This window comes from Opisthocomus hoazin, chromosome Z, assembly GCF_030867145.1.
Source record: "Opisthocomus hoazin isolate bOpiHoa1 chromosome Z, bOpiHoa1.hap1, whole genome shotgun sequence".
NCBI lineage: Eukaryota > Metazoa > Chordata > Aves > Opisthocomiformes > Opisthocomidae > Opisthocomus > Opisthocomus hoazin.
This window is the reverse complement of record NC_134454.1, coordinates 74,705,683-74,718,350: the sequence shown is the minus strand read 5'-3', so window position 1 is coordinate 74,718,350 and position 12,668 is coordinate 74,705,683.

The following is a 12,668-nucleotide window of genomic DNA, read 5'->3' as shown; positions in this document are numbered from 1 at the left end:
TAAGTGAACTGTAGGAACTAAAATGCTTTCTCTCACCTACCCTAACCACAGCCCCTGAATGTCTTTGCAAATAGATACCTTACAGAAAAAATATAAAGACTATTAAATGTGCAGACATCTGGAAATTAAACAATTTTTTCCAGTGATGGTCCTAAATCTGATTTAGAAAGCATTCAGTATTACTTATATTACAGTTATTAACAGGAAGTTGGAAATCAGAAATTGTGGTCCATGGAAAATCTTTTATTTTAAACATCCCTCTACCCTAACGGGGCAAAAAATTAAGATCATTACTCTGGAAGAAAAATTCTGAAAGATTACGTAGGAAATATAAAGTTGTTTTTTTTTTTTATTTGATAAAACCAAGTAATTTGTTCAACCAGTGCCAAAAGATAGGCTGGTAAGCAATGTAGGGTCTACTTGTAAGATTTACCCTGTTAGAATTTACATGGCAGGACATAACATTGTAAACAGTAAAGTAGTCAAAACAAGGAAAGTACAACTAATAAATAATTTTTATTTGAATAATTTAGAATTTTAATTTCAAACATTTTGATGAGGATCATCTTTGAGTGGAAAATGTGAGAAGCTTTCAGCCTACACTAAATGAACAGTACAAAACTTTAATATAAACATAATTAGTTGATGTTAAAAGGTAGTATGTGATGCAGGAACAGCCAGTACAAGTGTTCCTGCATTAATGTGTAAAGATAACAGATTTTTCACTTTCTGACTTCTGAATTCAGATATGTTAATTATGCCCTTTCTGGACATCATGTGAAGAGAAATATTCCCATAGACATTCTAATTTGAATCCCAATTCATGCTCAGCATCAGCAGGCTTGCAAATCATGTTGTGCCATTTTTTTTGTTCTTGTAATTGGAGAAGAATAGAGAGTACAGAAATCTGGCAATTTTTCTGTAGCAGAACTCCTATCTTCTGCTGCCGAAGCCATCCATTCCTAACAGAGCCTTGGCATATGTACAGAAAGAGCATGGAGGGGAGCCGAGCGAGCATCAGGCTTTGTACCCGTCTGTGTCCATGTGATTTCCCACAGTTCTGCTGAAATATGAACTGCACCTCCTTTTTTTGAGAAAAAACAGAGCAAGTTCTCAGCTACTAGCTTCCATAAACATGGCTTTTAAATGACCTGAATTTCAGTTCTAAAATAAAATGAGGCCTTAGCTTTAAAAATGCTAACATTAAAAGGTATTTGGTGTTGACTAACATAAACTCACAGACTTTTTACTTTGTGGCATGTTTTATCCAGCAACACTCTGCCTCCCATATCCCACAGCAGAAAAGTAATCGGCATCAGGGCCAGACACTGTTTTAATGACAATGGATTCTTAGAAGGTCGGTTAGTAGGTTCGTAACTGAGAAGCCTTCAGAGGTGCCACAGAAGAAACCACAAAAGGTAGAACCAAGAAGCGGTTGACAGAAGTCACAGAAATACAAAGCCAACCATGTAAATAGAAACAAATTTTCAGTTCCAAGAGTTTAACCCTGCTCAGTAGGGTGTGTTTGAACCAAGTGATAGCTGGGACCATCTGCAGCTACTTGAGCCAGCAAAAAGCCTGAAATAGCCTACCAGTATTTCTAAGATTTATGGGGAATATATAGTAAGAATGCACCTATTCAGTAAAATAGCTGAAAACAGTTCCTGTAAGTGTACCTGAGCAGATGACTAGACTCTGGCGGTCAATTACATTTCGAATTCTACAGAGAAGTCAGACCTTTATAGGCCCTAGTCCATGAGAAATGTGACAAGGCATGCAGAAGGCTGCATGGTCTTTATTCCATGTTACTGTTAGTAAAAACAACATACAAGCTGAGACCGCTAACACTTTTGTCTTCAGCTATTGATCTTTTGGGAAGATGCATTATCACAGTCAAGTGGGAACCCAGGTTCGGGGTTTGCTACACCCCCCCACCCCCCCCCCCTTTTTCTTTATCTCCCTTCATCTTCCTGTAAAATGCTTGTATTTACCAAACAAGGTGATGTAATACTCAGGAGAGATCCGGCCCCACCAGCTGGTCAGTGATTGCTCTTGCTTTTATCCAGGCTATTGTAAACTGGCTGGTTTAAGTCCAGTACAGAAGAAGAGTAAAATTGAAGTATGTCTGTAAAAGTACTTAGCAAGGGGTGCTGGCTCCAACTTAGAGGCTGTGTCTAATGTCTTTAGAATTTCAGCACTTAATGTGAAGTGTCTAAATGCCTAAATTTTGTATAAGATCCTCTCTGTGGCTTTGTGGAAAGGCTAGTCTGTAACATTGTAGGAAAAGCAGTGTATGCAGGGTCATTTGTGCAAGTAGTAATATGAATGTATATCAAAACTCAGTGAATTGTTTTCTGAATGGTACACAATCTGCACAGACACACAGTTTCATACCTAGAACACCAAGCGCTAATTAAGGCGATGTGAGAATGGGACAACGCACAGAGTGCCACTTGCTGTGCAGGCTGTCCCGTGCATGCCGTGCTGATCTCTAACTGAGTGGATTCAGATGAAAAAGTGCATACTATGTTGAGTTGGCACATACAGAGTTTTAGATTGGCTTTATTGCTTTGATCTTTATGGGATATAAGAAGGATAAATAAAGATACCCACAGACTATAATATAGTAAGGGAAAGAAAAAGTTTGAAATAAAATCTGCCCTCATCACCATATAAAGCTACCATTGTTTTTCATTTCATCTCAATCAAGTGCAAATATGATATGTAAAGAGTATCTAAACAAACTTCTACCAAAAAAAGGAAAGTTGGAAAGAATAGAGTTTTTCACTTGATAATGCGTCTTCAAATCATTTTTCTTCATAACTTCAAATAAGTTTCTCTTTCTCAATTTTCATGAGTTGTATTGTATTTCTGATTGTTTTCCTATATTCTTGTATGCATATTGAAACTATATTTTTCCGCTGCTTTAACTGAATGATACATGTTGCTTCCGCTACTTCAGAAGTCTCAAATAATGTTGCACTTGTGATGGCAACCAACCAACAGCTGTTAACAACAAAGAATTTGTACTTTTAAAAAGTAGCTAAATATCTTGACAGCTGTTCCCTTAAGAAGTGCTAGAACAAAGTTGTTCACTGTTGTACTGCTGTCTCATCCTGCTCAGCGGGTAAAGGGGAAGGTGATTTTTTTAATTCTCTGCAAGGTACTGAGAGTCATAACAATGACCAAGAGGCTTAACTAAAACCAAAGCTTTACTCAGAATGGCAGAGGAATTACAAAAGAACTTCAAAACATTACTTTTGTCACAGTGGGGTTGAAATGGATATTGACTTGGCAAAAGGTTTGAACAACACAATGTCTGATTTCACAAAACCACAGAATACAGCAAGTTGACAAACATTATCCTTACGTGCTGAAAAAGTCAGAGGTAGAGAAAGAGAGGAAAGCAAGAGAAGAAGTATGAGAAAACATATCACTACTCTTGGATCCAGCGGCAGTCTCTGAGCTGGTGGTCAGGGTCCTCTGGTGATGGGCACATGCAGCAAGGCCCTTGCCCCCTCTCCTTTCATACCCTTAGGGTGCCTGTCTCATAGCTTCCCAAAAGTTCTCAAAAATGAGTCAGTGGCCGGGGGGCTGGGGTGCCATGGAGATCTCACAGCCCCCACCCCCCCCCCCCCCCCCCCCGAAGGCAAGTGCTTAACTTCCCTGCCTATGTGACACAGGTGGGTTTCACAAGCCGACACCCTGCCTCTGCAGGTTTTCACTCATCTTCCACACTCCCTTATCAAGATGAAGAAGTTCCCAAAGCACAATACCCGATTTTAGGAGTTTGCTTAATTCAAGCATCTTTCTCAGTTTCTCAAGACGGATGTTTGCGACAGTTGCCCACCCTGGCCTGGGAATGCACAACTGCTTGACTCAGATGTGGCCAGACCACCAAGTACGAGAGAATGACACAAAATAGTCAGGCCCATTTTCTTTAATATCATTGAAACATTTGACTGAGGTTTTCCTATTTGAATATCTAAATGAGTGCTTTAATGAAATATCTCAATTCATGTTTGTATTGCCTAATTGGCTCTTCTGGATAAAGCAGGAAAATCATAGAATCACAGAATGGATTGGGTTGAAAGGGGCCTTATAGATCAGCTAGTTCCACCCCCCCTGCCGTGGGCAGGGACACTTTCCACTAGACCAGGTTGCCCAAAGCCCCATCCAACCTGGCCTTGAACACTGCCAGGGAGGGGGCAGCCACAGCTTCTCTGGGCAACCTGTTCCGGTGCCTCACCACCTTCACAGTAAGGAATTTCTTCTTTATATCTGATCTAAATCTATTGTCTTTCATTTTAAAACCATTACCCTTTGTCCCATCACTACATGCTCTGATAAAGTGTCCCTCTCCATCTTCTTTAGAAGTCCCCTTTAAGTACTGGAAGGCTGCTATAAGGTCTCCCCGCAGCCTTCTCTTCTCCAGGCTCAGCAGCCCCAACTCTCTCAGCCTTTCCTCACAGCAGAGGTGCTCCAGCCCTCGGATCATTTCTGTGGCCTCCTCTGGCCCCGCTCCAACAGGTCCATGTCTGTCCTGTGCTGAGGGCTCCAGAGCTGGGTGCAGGGCTCCACCTGACAACCCCTATGTTAGTGGGTGCTAACCACTGTAAAATTACACAAGTTTTTGAAGCCCAATAATAAAAAATATTCAGCCTAACATTAGATCTTTGGCTCTCGTACATCAAGGCATAAAAAACCTGATGTTCATTTTACATTACACTTACTATACACCACACAAGCCTTAACATTGTTGATTTCACCTAGTTGCAGTTTAAATTATGTCCGTCCAGTCTTTCCTTTCAAATCATGACCTATTTCTCCCAGCGGCCAAGGTGACTACATCCAGCTTCCTGAGACTGGACGGTGACTAAATACTACCCTTAAGCTCTAGATATCTGCAGAGCTCTTACAGGTGGCACTTTTCCTTTCCAGTAGGATGCTGTCATCCAGCTGCTCTGCATCTTGATATTAGTGCCTCCTTTTTCTGAGTACATAAACATTTCTGTGGAGTTCCAATTGCTCTGGGCTCTCCAGTGGCTGTGGGAAAACATGGCAAGAAAACAAAGGTGCTACCTGTAAATGTAAAATTTCCACTTACCAGAGTGACTGTAATTAAACTGAAGTAGATCCTTGCTGTTTTGAGAAGACAGGAAAGCTCTAAGATAAACAGGCTCCTAAATAATGCTACTTAGACAAACTTGACTTGCTGTTTTGGGGAGGGATAGGAAAGCTCGAAAATAGAGACTCCTAAATAATGTTATTTGGACAGCTCAGCCTTGGGAGGGCAGATGCACCAAGCTACAGAGATAAAGAGGCACCAAGAGGGCAACAAGACCAGAGCAAAACAACCTGGAAGGACACAGTGTATGTGATCATAGAACTGAGTCTGTGCAGAAACAAAGGTCAAACAGCAGACACTGCAATGAGGAGTATAAGCTTTCATCTTGAGACACCCCAAAGACCACCCGAGGATGCTAACAGACATGCGTGAAAGACATTAACATATGCTAATTAGTTCTTGGAAAATCCATGAATATGCTAAGCATTTCTCGGAAATATAATGAATATGTATACTGTGATTGTATTTAACCTGAAATGACAGGGTGTTTGGCGCACACGTTTGGAGGAGAGATCCCCTGTGTGCCCGGCGCCGCAATAAAGAATTCCTGCTTAATAGTCTGCCGACTATTGAGTCCGCAATTCCGGCTTTTCACGGCATCAAAGGCTACCAGCTTAGAAAAGGAATATGCAGTAGCCGTTAACACATCTTGTTAACAGTATTTAGAACCACAGATGACTGAAAGTAAGATATTGTCCTGAACTTGCCTCTGCTCCTGTTCCAGTTCAGGAATCTATTGTTTCTCTGAATGGGCTCATCAGCGAAATCATTAAAGGAAGAACTGCTAGATTGGGTTGATTTTTTTAAAAAAGGCATCATCCCAGAACAACTGTTTTGATCCAAAATAAAATAATCCAAAATCCCCAGTACAAGCTTTCTATGGAGCTATTGGAGACAGTCCAGCAAAGGACTACTAAGATGATTAAGGAACTGGAGTATCTCTCTTGAGAAGAGGCTGAGAGTGCTGAGAATGTTTAGCCTCGAGAAAAGAATTCTTGGGGGAATTTTATCAATGTACAGAAATAGCTGAAGGGAAGGTGTAAAGAAGAGGGGGCCAGGCTCTTTTCAGGAGTGCCCAGTGACAGGACAAGAGGCAGTTGGCACAAACAGGATGTTCTGTCTAAACATCAGGAAACACTTCTACTGTGAGGGTAGCTGAGCCCTGTTACAAGTCGCCCAGCGAGGCTGGAGAATCTCCCGACTTGGATGTAGATTTTCAAAAGCCAGCTGGACATCGTGCTGGAAAACTGGCTCTAGGTGACCCTCTTAAACAGGAGGATGACCTCAAGAGGTCCCTTCCAACCTCAACCGTTCTGTGGTTCTGTAACAAAACTGAAGGTAACGTGCTCCAATGGAGGTTACAACACAAAGTGAAATAAAATGGAACTCCAAACACAAATGAAGTTCATACTTCTGATACAGATACATCCTGCACTGTGGCATGGATTTCTTTACGCTAGTGTCGTATACAGTTCCTTTTTCAGTCTTCTTTGAGAAAAGAAGCGTAGCTGTGTAAGAAGAGGAGTGGATGAATTGGAGATTTTTCATATAATTATTCCACTTGTTGGTCATGAGATAAAAGGTAGTTCATATCTAAAATATTTTTTAAATCACTGTCTTTGTGGCTGTTCTGTTATCTGCAGTGAGTATGACTTCAGTAATAATACATAAATGTATGTTCCATCATGCATGGGAACCAGTTACAAGACTTTTTAATAAAGTTCTAATTTTTCCCACAATTTAAGTGAAGAACAGTCTTCATCCTGTATTTTCCATGGTGTTTCCAATGAAAACAAGTTGTGATACCACAGTATTGCATTACTGTTTATTTAAATGGAATATAAATGCAAGCAAGGCCAAAGTGGAATATGAGAAAGGAAGTACTGGCCAGTTATTGCCTTGGTCCTGAATATATGCGAGAAGTAGTTACAAACGGAGAATCCTTGAAATGTCCTTTTCAATTCTGAACACGTTGAAAACCAATCAAACTGCACTGGTGTAATCTTTTAAAACAGAATTTTATACTTACAGTATAATGTAATGTGTTTGTCTTTCATAGAACAATTAATCACTGGATGGAGGAGTTAAGACAATCAAACTGGAAAGGTGTTTATTGCTGCACCTGGTCATTAAACTAATTCATTAAAGCCTAAACACTGGATTTTATTGTTTTTATTACAGATCTGCTTCTACAAAAAGTACATATAAACTTCCCTTTTTAGATTTTGTGGTTTAATTTCTTGTGTTTCTTTTAACCAGACATTTCTAGTGCAACACAAATATATTTCCCCACCCAAAGAAAGGGTATACTGTTCTGTTATCAGTGGAATCATCACTGACAATAGGAACCAGAAGTACAGAGAAACATCTAACCTTGCATTCCAAGACATGAACCTTGTCTCTATAAAAAAAAATATAAATGATGGCTGTAACACAAAACAATCATGATGTGAGGTCATTTTTCCTTGGGTGGGAATACCTTTTATTCAGGACAAGTGGCTGATGGAAAAACAACAATATTTCATGATATATGGAAGTAGTTACGAAGATTTTCAGTACCCTGAAGTTACTGACTTGTACATGCAATCCTTTTAACAAAGCATTTGGCATTTTGGATGGCCACCTTGGCTGTTAGGGAAGCAATGAAAGAAACTTCTCTGCTACATTTAACCCTTCAAATGATGATAACAAAAAAAAATACGGTTGGGCAAATATCCAAATAACATTTATCTCATTTACTGCATGTCAAAGGACTTGTTGTGTTGTTTGGTTAGACAAGGTATTTTTAGGAGATGCGAGTGCTTTGTGGAATTACATGTTTATACAAAGATGACAGGTCCTTGTCTTTGGTCTGAAGCAAAACCTGTAGAGTCTGAATCAAAATCTCATGACCCTTGGAGTTACTGCCATGACAAATGCCACAGCATTGCCACACCATGGCAAATAAAGCCATAGCATGAGTTTGAGTGCCACCTTAGAGAAGACAATCTGTAACCAGAATGTTTTCTGTAAAAAATGAATAGACCACAGAGCACACAGTACTAATATTTTAAAAAACACTGAATGTATATAAATTTTATTGAGAAAACTTTCTAGCTCCTTTAAACAGCAGAGCTGACATTTTCTGGCAATTGGGTGCTGACAAAATTATATTTTGTGGAATGAATCAGTAACACTGAGGCAAAAGCTGGCACTCTTCTCTGGGGCTGGAGCAAAGCACAGAACTCCCATGACATGCGCACAGAGATGTTACTAGCCAGAAATACTCTCCAGGTGCCGTCACTAGTGCTATAGGCAGCTCAGTTCCTGCCTATGTTTTTTGGGGACCTGGACATTTCTTCCACCCCTCAAAATTAAATTAGTGACTTTTGGTCTGTATGAGCTGTATGGCTGACAGCCTGGGTACTGCTTAAAGAGGGATGCTAACGAGGTGCCTTCTGTTGTCATCTCCCAGCAGAACTACTTCGAGGGTGCTCCTCTGGGCTTGAAGTACACCGTCGCCAGCCCGCCTCGCCCACGCCTCCGGCAGGGAAGAGCCCCAGATCTGGCCAATGCCGATCAACCTCGCCGTTACCTCCAAAGGGCCCATCATGCATTTGAGGAGGGAAAAACAGGCTGGCCCAGAAGCTCCTTGTGTGATTTGACTTTCTCCCTGCTCACGGCTTTGGCCTTGGTTTGTTTTTTCCCCAGAGCAACAGACACCATCTTCTAAGGCTATCTGCCTTCCCCCACCCTCCCAGAATGAAAAGATCTCCATCAGTGGGCAGAGGACTACAGAGCAAGGTGAGGAGGCAGACACTGAAAAGAGCACTGCCAGGTTGGTAACGGCCTCCCATATTGTCCAGAGCTTAGCCTTCACCACATAAATGTCTCTCCAGGTGCCTTCAGGCTTGGGCCGGATCTGCTGGAGAGCAGCTCTGCGGAGAGGGACCTGGGTGTGCTGGTGGACGACAGGTTAACCATGAGCCAGCAGTGTGCCCTGGCTGCCAAGAAAGCCAATGGGATCCTGGGGTGCATTAGGAGGAGTGTGGCCAGCAGGTCGAGGGAGGTTCTCCTTCCCCTCTACACTGCCCTAGTGAGGCCTCATCTGGAGTACTCTGTCCAGTTCTGGGCTCCCCAATTCAAGAAAGATGAAGAGCTACTGGAGAGAGTCCAGTGGAGGGCTACAAGGATGGTGAGGGGACTGGAACAGCTCTCCTACGAGGAGAGGCTGGGGGAGCTGGGCTTGTTCAGCCTGAAGAAGAGAAGAAGGCTGCGAGGGGACCTAATATATACTTACAAATATCTGAAGGGTGGGTGTCAGGAGGATGGGACCAAGCTCTTTTCTGTAGTGCCCAGCGACAGGGCAAGGGGCAATGGGCACAAACTGAAGCACAGGAAGTTCCGTCTGAACATGAGGAAGAATTTCCTTGGCTAAGAAAAAAAGAAGGGTCATTGTCACAGGTGATTCCCTTCTGAGGGGAACAGAGGGCCCGATCTGCCGACCAGACCCATCCCACAGGGAAGTCTGTTGCCTCCCTGGGGCCCAGGTTAGGGATGTTGCGAAGAAACTCCCTGGGCTGGTGCGGCCTTCTGATTATTACCCCCTCTTGGTAATGCAGGTTGGCGGGGACGAGATCGCAGAGAGAAGTCCCAAGGCCATCAAAAGGGACTTCAGGGCACTGGGACAACTGGTTGAGGGATCAGGGGCGCAGGTGGTGTTTTCCTCCATCCCATCAGTGGCAGGGAACAGCACTGAAAGGGGCAGGAAAACTCACCTGGTTAACAGGTGGCTCAGGGACTGGTACCATCGGTCAAATTTTGGCTTCTTTGGTCATGGGGAGGTGTACACAGCACCGGGCCTGCTGGCGACAGATGGAGTGCAGCTATCTCAAAGGGGAAAAAGGATTCTTGGCCACGAGCTGGCAGGGCTCATTGAGAGGGCTTTAAACTAGGTTCGAAGGGGGAAGGGGACATCGCCCAGCTCACTAGGGATGACCCTAGGCTTGGTGTGCCAGGGTCAGGGGGGAGATTGACAGCCCAGCTCAAGTGTGTCTATAGCAACGCACGTAGCATGGGCAACAAACAGGAGGAGCTGGAAGCCGTTATACAGCAGGACGGCTACGACTTGGTCGCCATCACAGAAACGTGGTGGGACAACTCACATGACTGCCATGCTGTCATGGATGGCTACAGACTTTTTAGGAAAGACAGGCCAACAAGGAGAGGTGGTGGAGTTGCTCTGTATGTGAGGGAGCAACTGGAATGCATTGAACTTGGCCTGGGGGCAAATGAGGAACGAGTTGAGAGCTTGTGGGTTAGAATTAAGGGAGAGGCTCACACGGGTGACATTACGGTGGGTGTATACTACAGGCCACCTGACCAGGAGGAGGAAATTGATGAGGCCTTCTACAGGCAGCTGCAAGCAGCCTCACAATCACAGGCCCTGGTTCTCATGGGGGACTTCAGCCACCCTGACATCAGCTGGGAAGACCATACAGCTAGGCAGGCACAATCCAGGAGGTTCCTACAGAGCATCGATGATAACTTTCTGATGCAAGTGGTGGAGGAACCAACAAGGAAAGGCGCTCTGCTGGACCTTGTATTAACAAACAAGGAGGGACTGGTGGAGGATGTGAAGGTCAGAGGTAGACTCAGCTGCAGTGACCATGAAATTGTCGAGTTCAGGATCCTGCATGGAGGAAGCAGGGCGATAAGCAGGATCGAAACCTTGGACCTCAGGAGGGCTAACTTTGCCCTCTTCAAGGAGCTACTGGGAGGAATCCCGTGGGCCAGGGTTCTCGAAGGCAGGGGGGTTCAAGAGTCCTGGTCGCTCTTTAAACTTCACTCCCTCCATGCTCAGGAGCAGTGCATCCCCCTGAGAAAGAAATCTAGCAAAGGAGGCAGGAGACCTGTATGGTTAAAAAAGGAGCTTCTAGCGGAGATCAGGTGGAAGAGAAAGGTTCATGGAATGTGGACAGAGGGGCAGGCCACTTGGGAAGAGTACAGGAATGTGGTCAAAGCGTGCAGGGATGCGACGAGGAAGGTCAAAGCCCACCTGGAATTGAAGCTGGCAAGGGATGTCAAAAACAACAAGAAGGGCTTCTTCAACTACATCAGCAGCAAAAAGAAGGCTAGGGACAATGTGGGTCCGCTGCTGAATGAGGCGGGTGTCCTGGTGACGGAGGATGCGGAGAAGGCAGAGCTACTGAATGCCTTCTTTGCTTCAGTCTTCAGTGCTAAGACTGGCCCTCAGGAATCCCAGGCCCGGGAGGAAAGAGAAGAAGCCTACAGAGAGGACGACTTTCCCTTGGTCAAGGAGGACTGTGTGAGCGATCGCTTAAGCGATCTGGACGTCCACAAATCCATGGGCCCTGATGGAATGCACCCATGAGTGCTGAGGGAGCTGGTGGATGTCATTGCTGAGCCACTCTCCATCATCTTTGAGAGGTCCTGGAGGACAGGAGAGGTGCCTGAGGACTAGAGAAAGGCCAATGTCACTCCAATCTTCAAAAAGGGCAAGAAGGAGGACCCAGGGAACTACAGGCCGGTCAGCCTCACCTCCATCCCGGGAAAGGTGATGGAGGAGCTTATCCTGGAGGCCATCAACAGACAAGTGGAGGAAAAGAAGGTTATCAGGAGTAGTCAGCATGGACTCATCAAGGGGAAATCATGCCTGACCAGTCTGATAGCTTTCTATGATGACATGACTGGCTGGGTAGACGAAGGGAGAGCCGTGGATGTTGTCTACCTAGACCTCAGCAAGGCTTTCGACACAGTCTCCCATAATATCCTCCTAGGGAAGCTCAGGAAGTATGGGCTAGATGAGTGGTCGGTGAAGTGGATTGAGAACTGGCTGAATGGCAGAACTCAGAGGGTTGTCATCAGCGGCGCTGAGTCTAGTTGGAGGCAGGTAACTAGTGGTGTCCCCCAGGGGTCAGTACTGGGCCCAGCCTTGTTCAACTCCTTCATCAACGACCTGGATGAAGAGTTAGAGTGTATCCTCAGCAAGTTTTGTGATGACACCAAACAAGGAGGTGTGGTAGATACACCGGAAGGCTGTGCTGCCATTCAGCATGACCTGGACAGGCTGGAAAGTTGGGCAGAGAGGAACCTGATGAGGTTCAACAAAGGCAAATGCAGGGTCCTGCACCTGGGGAGGAACAACCCCATGCATCAGTACAGGCTTGGGGTGGACCTGCTGGAGAGCAGCTCTGTGGAGAGGGACCTGGGTGTGCTGGTGGACGACAGGTTAACCATGAGCCAGCAGTGTGCCCTGGCTGCCAAGAAAGCCAATGGGATCCTGGGGTGCATCAAGAAGAGTGTGGCCAGCAGGTCGAGGGAAGTTCTCCTTCCCCTCTACACTGCCCTAGTGAGGCCTCATCTGGAGTACTCTGTCCAGTTCTGGGCTCCCCAATTCAAGTAAGATGAAGAGCTACTGGAGAGAGTCCAGTGGAGGTCTACAAGGATGGTGAGGGGACTGGAACAGCTCTCCTATGAGGAGAGGCTGAGGGAGCTGGGCTTGTTCAGCCTGAAGAAGAGAAGGCTGCGAGGGGACCTA